At 43.0% G+C, this 14,850-nt stretch overlaps 1 protein-coding gene across 3 annotated transcripts in view; it reads right to left on the reverse strand.

The window, feature by feature from the left end:
* The window catches only part of tln1 (talin 1), a 245,220-nt gene that overhangs the window by 167,532 nt on the left and 62,838 nt on the right, over window positions 1-14,850 (reverse strand). For all 3 annotated transcript variants that reach the window (XM_033031712.1, XM_033031693.1, XM_033031702.1), the window contains exon 2: window positions 5,638-5,716. The gene's annotated coding sequence lies outside the window, so the exon portion shown is untranslated. The remainder of the gene's footprint in view (window positions 1-5,637; window positions 5,717-14,850) is intronic.

Raw genomic sequence — 14,850 nt, forward strand, 5'->3', positions numbered from 1 at the left:
GGATCTGTCTTCACTAAGGAGGACACAAACAATCTTTCTGATATAGTAGTGGCCAGAGGATCTGGGGTGACAGAGGAACTGAAGGAAATCCACATTAGGCAGGAAATGGTGTTGGATAGACTGATGGGACTGAAGGCTGATAAATCCCCAAGGCTTGATGGTCTGCATCCCAGGGTACTTAAGGAAGTGGCTCTAGAAATCGTGGATGCATTGGTGATAATTTTCCAATGTTCTATAGACTCAGGATTAGTTCCTGTGGATTGGAAGGTAGCTAATGTTATCCCACTTTTTAAGAAAGGCAGGAGAGAGAAAACGGGGAATTATTTGAAGATGTAATTAGGAAAATGGACAAGGGAGAGCCAGTGGATGTAGTGTACCTGGAAGCATTTGATAAGGTCCCACATAGGAGATTAGTGGGCAAAATTAGGGCACATGGTATTGGGGGTAGAGTGCTGACATGGATAGTGAATTGGTTGGCAGACAGGAAACAAAGAGTAGGGATTAACGGGTCCCTTTCAGAATGGCAGGTAGTGACTAGTGGGGTACCGCAAGGCTAGGTGCTGGGACCGCAACTATTTACAATATACATCAATGATTTGGATGAAGGAATTCAAAGTAACATTAGCAAATTTGCAGATGACACAGAGCTGGGTGGCAGTGTGAACTGTGAGGAGGATGCTATGAGAATGCAGGGTGACTTGGACAGGTTGGGGGAGTGGGCAGATGCATGGCAGATGAAGTTTAATGCGGATAAAGGCAGATTACTATCTAAATGGCGTCAAGTTGGGAAAAGGGGAAGTACAACGGGATCTGGGGGTCCTTGTACATCAGTCTATGAAAGTAAGCATGCAGGTACAGCAGGCAGTGAAGAAAGCGAATGGCATGTTGGCCTTTATAACAAGAGGAATCAAATATAGGAGAAAAGAGGCCCTTCTGCAGTTGTACAGAGCCCTAGTGAGACCACACCTGGAGTATTGTGTGCAGTTTTGGTCCCCTAATTTGAGGAAGGACATTCTTGCTATTGAGGGAGTGCAGCGTAGGTTTACAAGGTTAATTCCCGGGATGGCGGGACTGTCATATGCTGAGAGAATAGAGCAGCTGGGCTTGTACACTCTGGAGTTTAGAAGGATGAGAGGGTTCCTCATTGAAACATACAAGATTGTTAAGGGCTTGGACGCGCTAGAGGCAGGAAACAAGTTCCCGATGTTGGGGGAGTCCAGAACCAGGGGCCACAGTTTAAGAATAAGGAGTAAGCCATTTAGAACGGAGACGAGGAAACAGTTTTTCTCACAGAGAGTGGAGAGTCTGTGGAATTCTCTGCCTCAGAGGGCGGTGGAGGCAGGTTCTCTGGATTCAAGAGAGAGCTAGATAGGGCTCTTAAAAATAGCGGTCAGGGGATAAGGGGGAAAAGGCAGGAACGGGGTACTGATTGGAGATGATCAGCCATGACCACATTGAATGGCGGTGTTGGCTCGATAGGCCAAATGGCCTATTCCTGCACCTATTGTCTATATTTAATAATTACCTTTTTATAATTTTAGTCAGGGTAGGCATTGCCTACCTAGCCTATCCTGATGCGCACACACACACACACACACACACATAGAAACAAACAAGATGAGAGTTTAAGTAATACATATAGATAGATATAGATAGAAGAGATTAAGCTGGAAAGAGTGCAGAGGAATTTTATGAGGACGTTGCCAGGACTTAAGGGCCGAACCTCTAGGGAGAGATTGACCAGGCTAGTAGGTCTTTATTCTTTGGACTGCAGGAGGTTAAGGGGTGATCTACTGGTGGTGTATAAAACATGAGGGGACTAGATAGGGTGAATGCAGAGAGTAGGGGAATCAATAATCAGAGAACATATGTTTATAGTAAGAGGAAAAAGATTTAATAGACACCAGAGTGAAAACTCTTTCACTCAGGAGGTCTAGCGTATATGGAATGAGCTGCCACAGGAGATAGTTGAGGCAGGTACTATAAAAGACAGCATTTAATAGTCAGTTGGACAGTTTCATTAATATTAAAGGTTTAGAGGGATATGGGTCAAATGGGACCAACTTAGATGGGGCATCTTGTTCGGCATGAACAAATTGGACCAAAGGGCCCGATTCCATGCTGTGACCCTAACCAGTGCTGCCAACGTGACACTCACGCTTTGAGCGTGACACTCACGCATTTCAGCCAATTCTCACGCTGAAGACAGAATTCTCACGCTGTCTTCAGTCCCTGCACAGCAAAGATCCTATAGTGGAGCTGTAGCGGAGCTATAGGATCTTTGCTGCACAGTTTGTCTCTTTGCGCCACATGACAGCGATCTGCACGGATTGGGGAAGCGCGTCGGTCCCGGTCAACGGGTGTCAGCGCTTTTGTGCGCCGTCTGCGAGCACTGCGCTTCCGGCTGCCGCGGCAACCTCGCTCCCTCCCTCCTGCCCTTCAACTCACACGGCAGCGCCAACGCCGCCAATCCACGCTACACCGTGCCCGCCAGACTCCCCATTGCGCGGCCGGGGAAAGAGAGAGAGAGCGAAAAAAAGGGAGGGATGGAGGCAAAGAGAGACAGGGGGAGGGAATGTAGTAAGGGATTGAAGGAAGGGAAGGAGAAAGGGGAGAAAGAGGAAGCATGAGGAAAGAGAGGGAGGGCGAGGAGAGAGAGGGAGGGGAGGAAAGAGAGGGAGGGGAGGTAAGAGTGAGGGATGGGGAGGATGGAGGGGGGGGGGAAGGAAAGGTGTGTGTGTGTGTGTCTGTTTCCCAGTGTGTGTCTCCTTGTGTGTGTGTGTGTCTCCCCGTGTGTCTCCCTGTGTATGTGTGTGTCTCCCTGTGTGTGTGTGTGTCTCCCTGTGTGTGTGTGTGTGTGTGCGCCTCCCCGTGCGTGTCTCCCTGTGTGTGTGCGTGTCTCTGTGTGTCTCCCTGTGTGTGTGTCTGTCTCCCCGTGTGTCTCCCTGTGTATGTGTGTGTCTCCCTGTGTGTGTGTGTGTCTCCCTGTGTGTGTGTGTGTGTGTCTCCCTGTGTGTGTGTGTGTGTGTGTGTCTCCCTGTGTGTGTGTGTGTCTCCCTGTGTGTGTGTCTCCCTGTGTGTGTGTGTGTCTCCCTGTGTGTGTGTCTCCCTGTGTGTGTGCGTGTGTCTGTCTGTCTCCCTGTGTGCGTGTGTCTGTCTGTCTCCCTGTGTGCGTGTGGCTGTCTGTCTCCCTGTGTGCGTGTGTCTGTCTGTCTCCCTGTGTGCGTGTGGCTGTCTGTCTCCGTGTGTGCGTGTGCGTGTGTGTGTGTGTGTGTGTGTGTGTGTGTGTGTGTCTTCCTTTGTGTATATGTCTCCCTGTGCGTCTGTTGTCACATCCTGGCCTTAGACAGGGCTGCCAACTCTCACGCTTTGAGCGTGAGAGTCACGCATTTCAGCCAATTCTCACGCTGATGACAGAATTCTCACGCTGTCTTCAGTCCCTGCCCAGTTTGTCTCTTTGCGCCACATCACAGCAGTCTGTGCAGTCTGGGGAAGAGCGTCAGTTGGCGGCTGTGAGTGACGTCGCATCTCTTCTCTTCTCTTCTTTCTTGGTTGGATGTGCAGCCGCCGACAACATGAAGCAGCCGGAGATAAAACTAACCAGGTGAATCGGTTGTAAAACATGGGGAGGACCACAATGAGGCCAAACATCTAGGACAGGGTTCGGCAACCTACAGCACACGGGCTGAATCTGGCCCGTAACCCGAAAAACCATGTTTTTTTTCAATTTGTTTTCGCTGGGTCGGGGCAGGCGAGCCGACCCGAGAACTGCAGCCAGTCCCTGGGACGCGAGCTGATCTGGGAACGGCAGCCAGTCCCTGGGCACGCAGAATGCCAACTTGATCATGATGGACAAATTGGGCCAGCCACGTACATGTTGTATAACTCTGACTCTATGAAGATCTGAATGGGCTTAGAATGACCATTTAAGCAAAATTGCCTCCATTTTCCCCATTTTGATTCTTTAGATTAATATCCCTTTGCTCTGTTAACAGCGTTAAAGTACTTATGAGGTCAAGTCAGGAAAGGGAACATGTTATTTATTTTTAGTTTGCTTTAATTTGTTAGTTGATTGTTTGTTGAGTGCCATTATTTCTGAAATGGTCTTAAAGTAACTTAACTGTTATAAAGCAGTAATAAGTGATTTTTGTCCAAACAATTGGAACTTGCATAAAATGTTTGCATTATTAGCAGGACTACGAACACTCACGCATTTCACAAAATTCTCATGCTCTCACGCTGATCACAAAATTTCTCACAAAATATCTGCGGGTGCTGAAAGTTCAAAATAAAGCAAAAATTGTTTTAGAGGTGAGTAAAAACCATGAGGGGAATATCAGGTGAATGCATAGTCTTTTTCCCAGGATATGTGATTCAAGCACTAGAGGGGATTGGTTTAAAGCAGGGCTATCAAACTACCAGCACCTCCCCCTTCCTCCCCGAGGCACGGCACACACCTCCCACCCTCACCTCCGGCGGCTCTATGTCCGTCGACCGCTCTGTCCTCACCCCATGGAGTTTTAACCCCGGCCCGGAGCCAGGAGCGGACCGGGTGAGTGCCGCCTCCGGAGCCTACTATGGGACGGGGAACGCCCCTCCCACACCCACCCCCTCCCACACCCACCCCCCCCCCTCCTCCTACACCCCCCCCCCCCTCGGTCGCTACGCTCCCTCGCAATTTCTCACTCTCAACTCTCACCCAATGTTGGCAGCCCTGCCCTAACAAAACCAAAAAAGTGATTTATTGCACAAATTCAAAACAGATCGCTGATGTAGCCATTTTTTACTGACATGTAGCTGTATCAATTAAGGAAGTTCATACCCTTAAGTTGCAGACAAAATGCAGAAGCTTAGCACTGAAAACAGCCCCATCTCTCAGAGACTATATAAAGCACCGTTTTAACACTATTAAAATACAAAGAGTATGCAGTACAAGTCTTTGTATAAAAAGGATCAAATATTCTGCTTTAAGTCCCACCAGAGTAAATAGGGATGGGCATGGTGTGGTTGGGATGAATAGATGGATCATTAGTTATATTATGAAAAATAATTCCAGTCTCCAGTACATTTAATCATGAATCACTGGATACATCTTGGAGAAGTTGAAGTTTAGTTTCTCCTCTACAAAATGAATCTTTTTTTTTCACAAAGGGGTCTCCATTTGGCTGGACAGCATCTTTCCCATCTCTTTCATTAAGACATTAAGATATTACCTACAAGATAGTGGCTCATATACAAGGCAGCACTCAAAACTATGGTCTGAGCTATTGGTGCAAACTCAATGTTCCAGATGTCTGTGACAAGGATTGTATTGTTGCAAAGCAAACACAGCCCACAACTATCCAACATGGATCATGAACTCACAAACATCTAATCTAATGAACTTAAAAATACCCCAGCTCTAAAAGCAATTCAATTGTATCTATACAGCTCAGGAAAATAAAAATCACATTCACCACGCAGATAGAAGAGATTAAAAAAAGGAACATAATACTGCAACTTTTAAGAACATTTTGAAAATAAAGTTCTGTGGATCAATGCAACACTAAAAGAATGAAGTGCAAATCTAAATGAAAAACATGTTCACTCAGAGCAGAAGCTTCAGTAAAAATACCAAACTACGGCATGCAGTCTTACCCAATTCAAGTGGATAAGGAATGAGTTTTCACAGCTTCCACACGTCTGGACAAGAAGACAGTCCTCTCCAGCTTTATGTCTGAGCAAAAAAGTAAAGAGATAAATTAAACTTTCAGTGGCTCCTTTTCCAACTGGAATAGCACACAATCAAATGCCATTTTTAATGCCGATGAAAAAAAAGTGCAATGTTCATACTTAGTTGAAATGGTAACAGAAGAGCAGCTTACATCATAATTATCACCTATGTTGCAATGATAACTAAGTTATTGCAATTGACCTTTTCAACCTCTTCACAAAGTGATGGTCAGTTTTTGCTCAAAATACACCTCAAATAATGCCGTGCTTTCCACTTTCATTAGGGTTTTGGTATTTTTAAATAGAGAATGTCTGACCTATATGAAAATGCCATTCAATTTCTGTTTCGATGAGATTATTATTGTCACGTGACCAAGGTACAGTGAAAAGATTTTTGCCACGTGCTATCCAGTCAGCTATTACAATCAAGCTGTCCACAACATACAGGTACAAGATAAAGGGAATCATGTTTACTGCAAGATAACATCCAGAAGAATCCGATTAAAGATTGTTCAAAGGTCTCCAATGAGGTAGATGGGAGGTTTGGATGCTCTCTTGTTGGGGATAGGATGCTTCAGGTGTCTGATAACAGATGGGAGGAAACCATCCCTGAACCTGGAGGTATGGATTTTCCAACATCTGTACCTCTTGCCTGATGGGAGAGGGGAGAGGTGAGTGGAATGAGATTGGTGCTCGATTACGCTGGTGGTCTTGCTGAGGCAACGTGAAGTGTCTTCTGAGGAAGTAGGAGCACCTGTGTGCTTTCTTGGCCATGGCTTCAATATGGCTGGTCCAGGACAAATTGCTGGCGATATTTATTCATAAGAACTCAAAGCTTTCAACTATCTCTACTTCACTGCCGTCAATGTATACTGGGATATTTGTAACACTTTGCTTCCTGAAGTCTCCTTTGTCTTGCTGACATTGAGGAAAAGGATGTCATCTTGGCACCAGGTTACAAGGTTCTCAATCTCCTTCCTGTACTCTGTCGTCATTATTTGATATCTGGCCCACTGTGGTGGTGTCGTCTGCAAGCTTGTAAACTGAGTTGGATTGGTATTTGGCTGCATTCTGCACTGCATGCTGTAAATGAAGTCATCAGCAAAGACCAAAACTAAGTGACATCAAAAGAATAAGGAGGCATTATAAGCAGTTTAAAATTGCAACATATCTGCTTTCACACTGCTGAAATACTACTTCCACATTTGAAGGGAAAATGAAGAAAGTGTTTATAATTTGTACATATTTAAAAGAAATAGAATCCAAAAGTGGAACATTTTCTTAAAGTGACTTTTCTCCAGATCAGGCAAGGGAGAAATGATCAGAAATGGGCCTATTCTTGCATTGCTTTTCACTGTACTTCGGTATACATGACAACGATAAACTAAACATCTCCCAATTAATGTATTAAATGCCAACATTTTCACACATCACTAAATGACTTGGATGAAGGAAACAATCCACCACCGAATGAGCATTTCTTCAGTGACCGAGACTGAGGTTTGGACTAGTGAATCAGAGGACGTGGCGATCAAGCAGCAGATCACATGATTGATGCACATTTACTTACAGCAGAATAGGATTTTAGAGTGGCTTCTATTTCTTATGCATGTGCATTTTCAACATACATGGTCAGAAATACTACACATCATGAAGAAAATTACTCCGTTTATTTACAAAACATGTTCAAACAACAACAAAAATCACACTACAATGACAGCCAGTCAACACAATATGCAGGTACACAAAAATGCTGTAGAAACTCAGCGGGTGCAGCAGCATCTATGGAGCGTAGGAAATAGGCAACGCTTCAGACTTCAATACAATATGCATCTACATGAAGATAAAATACTGGAAAGACTCCACAGAGCTGGCAGCATCTGTGGAGAAGGTTAAATTTTGTAATCATGTATTGTCTTTCTGCTGACTGGTTAGCATGCAACAAAACCTTTTCACTGTTCCTTTTCACGCATGACAATAAACTAAACTGAACTGAACTATTTTGCCTCTACATATGTTGATCAATTTGCTGTGTATTTCCTGATTTTCTACTTTAATTTTAGATTTCCAGCAACTGCAATATCCAATATTGGATACATCCCAAACTCCCCCCTCCCCCCAATTCCAAAGAGCAGTAAAAAAAGGCATCCAATGTTGAAAAGCCAATAATTGCAGTTTCTGGAGACCCAGAAATAAATATGGAAAACAGAGAAATACCCAGAAAATTGGACAGGATATGTGGAGCATTAATTCTTTTAACTAGGATCTTATGGATTATGTATCCATTCTCATTCTACGAACTCTCTTCCCATTGTTCCGACCATATTTTCTCAACACACTTTCCAATTTCCTTCTGAAGGTTCCAATTGGAACTCTTCTGCTCTTCAGGTGATTCACATTATAACGAGTAAGTTTCAGAAAAATTCACGTCGTATGTTCAGCCAGTTGCAATAAAAATGAAATTATCGTAAATATAACTGTTCGAAACCAAGCACATTTTACAGAACAGTGTAAAAATAGTGCAGTCAGCTCTCTCTCCCCCATCAAAAACCGAACATTAGAATTACCTTTAAAACATCATTTATTTCTTGAAAACGGAGAAACATCTTTAACAATACTAAGCAAAATTGGTTCATGCCTGGCTTTCTGAACAACCTAGGCAATTACCAGTTCAAAGCAGCACCCATGCTTGCTGCCCAATTCAGCTGAGGTATTCAACTGAAATAAGCAAAAAACATTTTCTCTACAATTATCTCATATTCATATTTGTTAAAATGATAACTTGTTTTATGTTGGGGGTGGGGGGGCAGGGGGAAACTTTTTTCCCAAATATCTTACCTCGACGGAGACACGATTTTTTTCCGTAACGTATCTCCGTCCCAACTGTGACCTGACATCGTGGAGTTGGCGGCCTCTCCTGGAGACCAATGGGCGCTCCAAGCCGGGTGAGTCTGCGGGACTTTAACATCGCGGAGCTTGCGATCCCTTTGCCAGGGATTGAAGCACCAACTGCGAGGCATGTGGACTTTAACATTGTGAAGCCTGTGGTCTCTGGTAAGAAGATGGTGACTTGGGAGCTCCATGCCGCAGAGAGCCGTTCTCAATCCTAAAGAGTTCTGGAGAGATCAGCTGGTTCTCAATCCTGACGCCATTACAAAGTTGGGCTGAGCTGTTCACCAGATCAGTAATGCAAATCAGAAGATTTGAAAGAACACACTATTCATCATGGTTCAAGTGTTTCTGTGTGTGATTATGCTCTTAAAACAGAAGCGGCCAACAGTTTTGCTGCTGAAGACATGCCTGAACTGCTCCAACGACTTTAAAACTCCGGTCTGGATAATGGTTATTGGTGCAGCATTCAATTGCTCTCAGCTTTGCATTTGCATTTTGGCTTTCAAAGCATTTTACAGCAAATTATGTTTGAATGTGTTCCCCTGGTAATGTCTGCACTAAAAGTAAGTGATCCCACCCCAGCTCATGTTATGCAACACATTATTTTGCCAGAGGCATCAGAGAGTTGCAAGATGGTTTAAACTTACAGCATGTAAAGTCTCAATGTATTTTCAATCTTCTAACAGTTTACAACCCTTATATCATGGAGAAAATGAACCAAAGAGAAACCCAAGATTTTCCTTGTCTGGGTACTGTGCAGAAGGGTGTTTTAAAAGTTACCAAGGTGCCAAATGCTGAAGTAAACAGCAATCATTTTGTTATGCTTAAAAAATGTACACTCCCTGCTGAATGCTAGGTAATCGCTTTTCCCATGACACATTCCAGAGTGCAGCTTGTCTGTTGCCTACTCCCTGAATGAGCAGTATGCTTGGAATGCCTCCATAGGCACTGATTCCCTGGATGATGATTAGCTTGACCACTAACAATGTAGTCACTTCCTGCTTTAACCAGCATTCCTTAAAAGGAAATCATTCACCAGTGGAGGAGGAGAAGGATATGGTGCAACTGAATTGTGTGCTTTTTAAAAGGAGTACTCTGCCTTATAATAAACTACGCACCCTTCCCTGCAAGTGTTCCAGTTTACAATCTGGGTCTAGCATCGAGCAGAACAAATATGGCTCCATTTACTACATTCCCAATTTCAGAATGTCTACCAAAGCAGAAGCACTAGGAAGCTGGAATTTTGAGTAGGTGAATAGTTGACTTTGAATTATCACAGCTGTTTTCAATTTGATAAAATGCTTCAACAAAAGAAACACGTAGAGCAAAAACAGCTGAAATAAGGTGATTGTCGGCACTCAGACACATGCTGCACATTACTGCAAACTTGAGAGCAAACTTTGAAATGTAGCTTTTGTGCCATTTTCTTTGTAAATACTTAAAGCCACAGACATCATTAACATGATGTAAATCATCAATAAGCTGTTTTGCAAAGCAATTCATCAAGTTGATAGCTGTGATGTGCATACTTATGTCAGATTACTACTTACTACTGGAATTAAACTGGACAAAATGCCTTTTATAGACCTGAAGGGGATCGCAGGAACATTTTCTTTAAATCTCACCTCCAATACAAATGATGCACTTTCAAATGTTGGTGAAGGAAGTGGATGTTTGCAGTTGAGCATCATGTCAGCATGAGTGTGCTGGTCCTTATGGGCCTGTCAACATTTGTAGATTAATTTGGACACAAGACAGTAAATACTAAAATTATTTGCTCAAACTTTTCTGTAGCTTCTTTGCCTCTTCCACTATTTTTAAAGAGAGCTAAACATTTCTCTTCCAGGCCTGCTCTGAAATTGCTATGGAATGGTCTCGCTCGCGTTCACATTCTTTCAGCTGCAACAGTGAATACACACCCATCAGTATATTAGATAGCTCCATGAATCACACAAACAAAATTATTGTGTGCAACCCAAGGGGAAGTCAAAAGAGATATTCAATTGCCTTTTAATACAATTTTATTGAACATTTAAAATTAGTTAAAGGGATGCTGTTGAACCAGGACAATATATATTTTTTAAAGGCAATTGGTGTATAAGCTTCAAACCTTGAACCCTTTTCTTGTCACCACTGTGCTCCAAATTTCGGCTAAAGATAGTGCTCTAATTAATAGCGTAACTCAATCCCAGAACGTCAGTGAGCCCCAACATCAATCATTCAGCCGCTAAACTTGTTCATCTTTTATCAGATTCAGATTCAACTTTAATTGTCATTGTCAGTGTACAGTACAGAGACAACGAAATGCAGTTAGCATCTCCCTGGAAGAGCGACATAGAATATGATTTCAATAAATAAATCTATTTACATGCATACAGGCGTTATGGCTGGTTTAAGAGAGTTCAGATGCAAACCAGCTAACACCTTGCTTCAATACCCTTACTTAAAAGTTATCAATTCCAGTTTTGAAATTTCAAATGCTTCATTTCTCCGCACGTTCAGGTTTAAAAGGGAAAAGGGAAGGAAACGCATTAATGTCGCCCCTACGGGTGCCTCACAAGATTTTACAGCCGAGGAGGTAATTTTTGATATGTAATCACTGTTTCCTGTAGGAAACAGCAGACAACCTGTATCCAGCAAAGTCCCACAGAGGGCACGGAAGACATGCTGAGATGCTCTCTCTTCGAGATCATGGTTGAAGAATATAGAATGTTCCGGAATTGAAAGTACCAACAGGATATTTTGTCCCAAGGTTCAATGCCTTTGTTTATGCTCGTATAAACATCTTCCTCCATCACGTAGTCTTAGCCTACCAACATATCCTCTTATCCCTTTAGCTGTCATATAAACATCACACAAATTCCCCTGGAATACATCTCTAACATCTGGCCTAATAATCACTTGTGATGGCAAGTTTTAAACTCTAACTACTGACTAACTTAAGTTTCTCCAAAATTCCACACTGCATTGATCCTCTGATCTTTTTTACATTTTGTCATCTATGCTCTGATGTCATCTTTCCTCACCGATTGTGATCTGTAGGTCGAGGAGCCTATGGCAGAAGGGGTACTGATTCCTAGGTGGGAGAACTGGGAAGGAGGAGGGGATGGAGAGAGAGGGAAAGCAAGGGCTATTTGAAGTTAGAGAAGTCAATGTTCATACCGCTGGGGTGTCAGTTACCCAAGCAAAATATGAGGTGCTGTTCCTCCAATTTGCGCTGGGCCTCACTCTGACAATGCAGGAGGCCCAGGACAGAGGTCAGATTGGGAATGGGAGGGGGAGTTAAAGTGCTGAACAACCGGGAGATCAGGTAGGGTAAGACGGACTGAGTGAAGGTGTTCGGGCAGCTCATTCCATAAACCAGGAATTTGGAGATGAGTTTGGATGGGATTATGGTGTTGAAGGCAGACCTGTAGTCTATAAATAAGTCTAACATAGGAGTCCTTCCAATTTTCCCATGAATTAGCTGCCAAGATCCTGGTTTGACATCTCATCCAAAAATGACAAATTCATTAGCCAGCACTAGGCAGTGAAGGACAGAGCATGTCTTCCGAGTCAAGGGCGTCTTTTTTAAACAATACACGTTTTTTTTTTAAACGGATTCAACAAGCACTTCGGTTTTTTTTTTTAATTGGAGGCTTTTAACCAGTCTCGAAGGTTCAAAGGGCCAAATGGCCTACTCCTGCACCTATTGTCTTTTGTCAGTCATTTTTTTCATGTAGAAACGTAGAAAATAGGTGCAGGAGGAGGCCATTCGGCCCTTCGAGCCAGCACCATCATTCATTGTGATCATGGCTGACCGTCCCCTATCAATAACCCGTGCCTGCCTTCTCCCCATATCCCTTGACTCCACTAGCCCCTAGAGCTCTATCTAACTCTCTCTTAAATCCATCCAGTGATTTGGCCTCCACTGCCCTCTGTGGCAGGGAATTCCATAAATTCACAACACTCTGGGTGAAAAAGTTTTCTCTCACCTCAGTCTTAAATGACCTCCCATTTATTCTAAGACTGTGGCCCCTGGTTCTGGACTCGCCCAACAATGGGAACATTTTTCCTGCATCTAGCTTGTCCAGTCCTTTTATAAATTTATGTTTCTATAAGAGCCCCCTCATCCTTCTAAACTCCAGTGAATAATTGGACAGTGATGGTGGCAACTATGCTCTTGTAAAGATAAAGCTTTGAATGACTACACCGAGGGAAGAACATTCAAATACTAATTGCACAAGTTCAGATGGTCCCTCAAATGTAGAGTATAAAAGATGTCTCTCCCACTGTGAGCACACTAAGCTTTGTGAACGGTGTGTTTAATTACGGATATCTCATTCTCGGAAAGGAATGTGGTTGAGGGAAAATTGAAGCCTTGTACATTTATTTTATGCAAGACCAAGTAAACTTTTGACTTTATTCTATGAGATGGGACGAAAGGGTGATATGATTTGCTTTTCAGAGCATAGAGTCATAGCATAAAAGCAGGATCTTTGGCCCAACCCGTCCATGTCAACCAAGATGCCCCATCTAAGCTAGTCTAATTTGCCCACATTATACCATCACATTGCTGAACTCGGAGTCCCGCCGATAGATTTCTCCGGTCCCTCCGTCCCCATTGTTTAATTATTCTGTATTTTTGATTATTCTGTATCTTCTTTTTTTTTTTTTTTTTAATTTCTATATGCACTACTACTACGGACCGACGCAAAACTGCATTTCGTTGTACCCATACTTAGTATTTGTGCAATGACATTAAAGTTGAATTGAATTGAATTGAATTTGGCCCATTTCCCACTAAACTATCCTGTCCACGCACCTGCCCAAGTGTCTTTTAAATGCTGTTATAGTACCTGCCTCACTTACCTCCTCGGGCAGCTCATTCCATAAACCCACCAAAAGTTGCCCCTCGGTTTCAATTAAATCTTGCCCCTCTCATCTTAAACTCATGTCCTCTGGTTTTTGATTCCGCTATCCTGGTTAAGAGACTCTGTGCATTTGCCCTATCTACACCCCTCATGATTTTATACACTTCTAGAAGATCAACCCTAAACATCTTGTGTTCAAGGACTAAAGTCCGAGCCTGCCCAACCTCTTCCTATAGCTCAACCTTTCTATTCCTGACAATATCCTCATAAGTCCTATAGCATGGTGACCAAAACTGAAAGGGCGATGAGATTCACAGGACGAACCACTACAAAGGCACTTGCACCCTGTCCAGCCCTTCCTGGCAAATGCATGTTCAGAAGGAAATGAACGATAATCTCTTATCCATCACACCACTACCACTTGAGGATCTGACAGGGGGGATGCTTATCATCACCAACCAAGCAAGGTCTTGATGCTTGGTTGATTGTCTGTTGATGAGGTACTCTACACAGAAAGACAAAGTTAATTTATATCAACCTATGTGCTGAGTTCTGAATGTGTAGGAAGGAACTGCAGATGCTGGTTTAGCATAGACCCAAAATTCTGGAGAAACTCAGCGGGACAGGCAGCATCTCTGAAGAAAAATAATAGGTGACCTCGAGTAGTTTCCTGTCTGAAGATGGGTTCCAACCCAAAATGTCGCCTATTCTTTTTCTCCAGATATGCTGCCTGACCCGCTGCGTTACTCCAGCACTTTGTGCCAAGTTCTGAAGGTTGGTATTACTCATGCAGACTTGGTTTGCTATTTGTTCGTTCCAAAACATTTTTTTTATTGCAATGCCAAAACATTTCTGATTGCTGCCCAGACAGAGTGAAATTGTTGAAAACCATTTAAGGAACTTGGGTATTTAACACAACACAAAATTTGGATGATTTGCAAACAAATTGGGAGCAGCTTTCCTCAGTGTTGATAAGCACTCAGAACAAGTGACCGACTGGTCGATGACTTAATTCTTATCCAAAAATATCTACATTTTATTCATATCCAATTCTTCTATGCCAGCAGTTATGGCAATAAATCACCAATATATTTCTGAGATGAAAAATATCTATGAAATTTGTCATGCCAGTTCAATTAGCTTACAAATGGCAGAGCCAGGCTATTGAGAACATGTGATATATTAGATGCAGCATCTACAGTGCCCTCCATAATGTTTGGGACAAAGGCCCATCATTCATTTATTTATTTCCATCTGTACACAATTTGAGATTTGTAATAGAAACAATCACATGTTAGGCCATTTGGCCCTTCGAACCTTCGAGACTGATTAAAAGCCTCCAATTTAAAAAAAAAACCGAAGTGCTTGTTGAATCCGTTTTTAAAAAAAACGT

The sequence above is a fragment of the Amblyraja radiata genome, chromosome 1 (assembly GCF_010909765.2).
Source record: "Amblyraja radiata isolate CabotCenter1 chromosome 1, sAmbRad1.1.pri, whole genome shotgun sequence".
In the NCBI taxonomy this organism is placed as follows: domain Eukaryota; kingdom Metazoa; phylum Chordata; class Chondrichthyes; order Rajiformes; family Rajidae; genus Amblyraja; species Amblyraja radiata.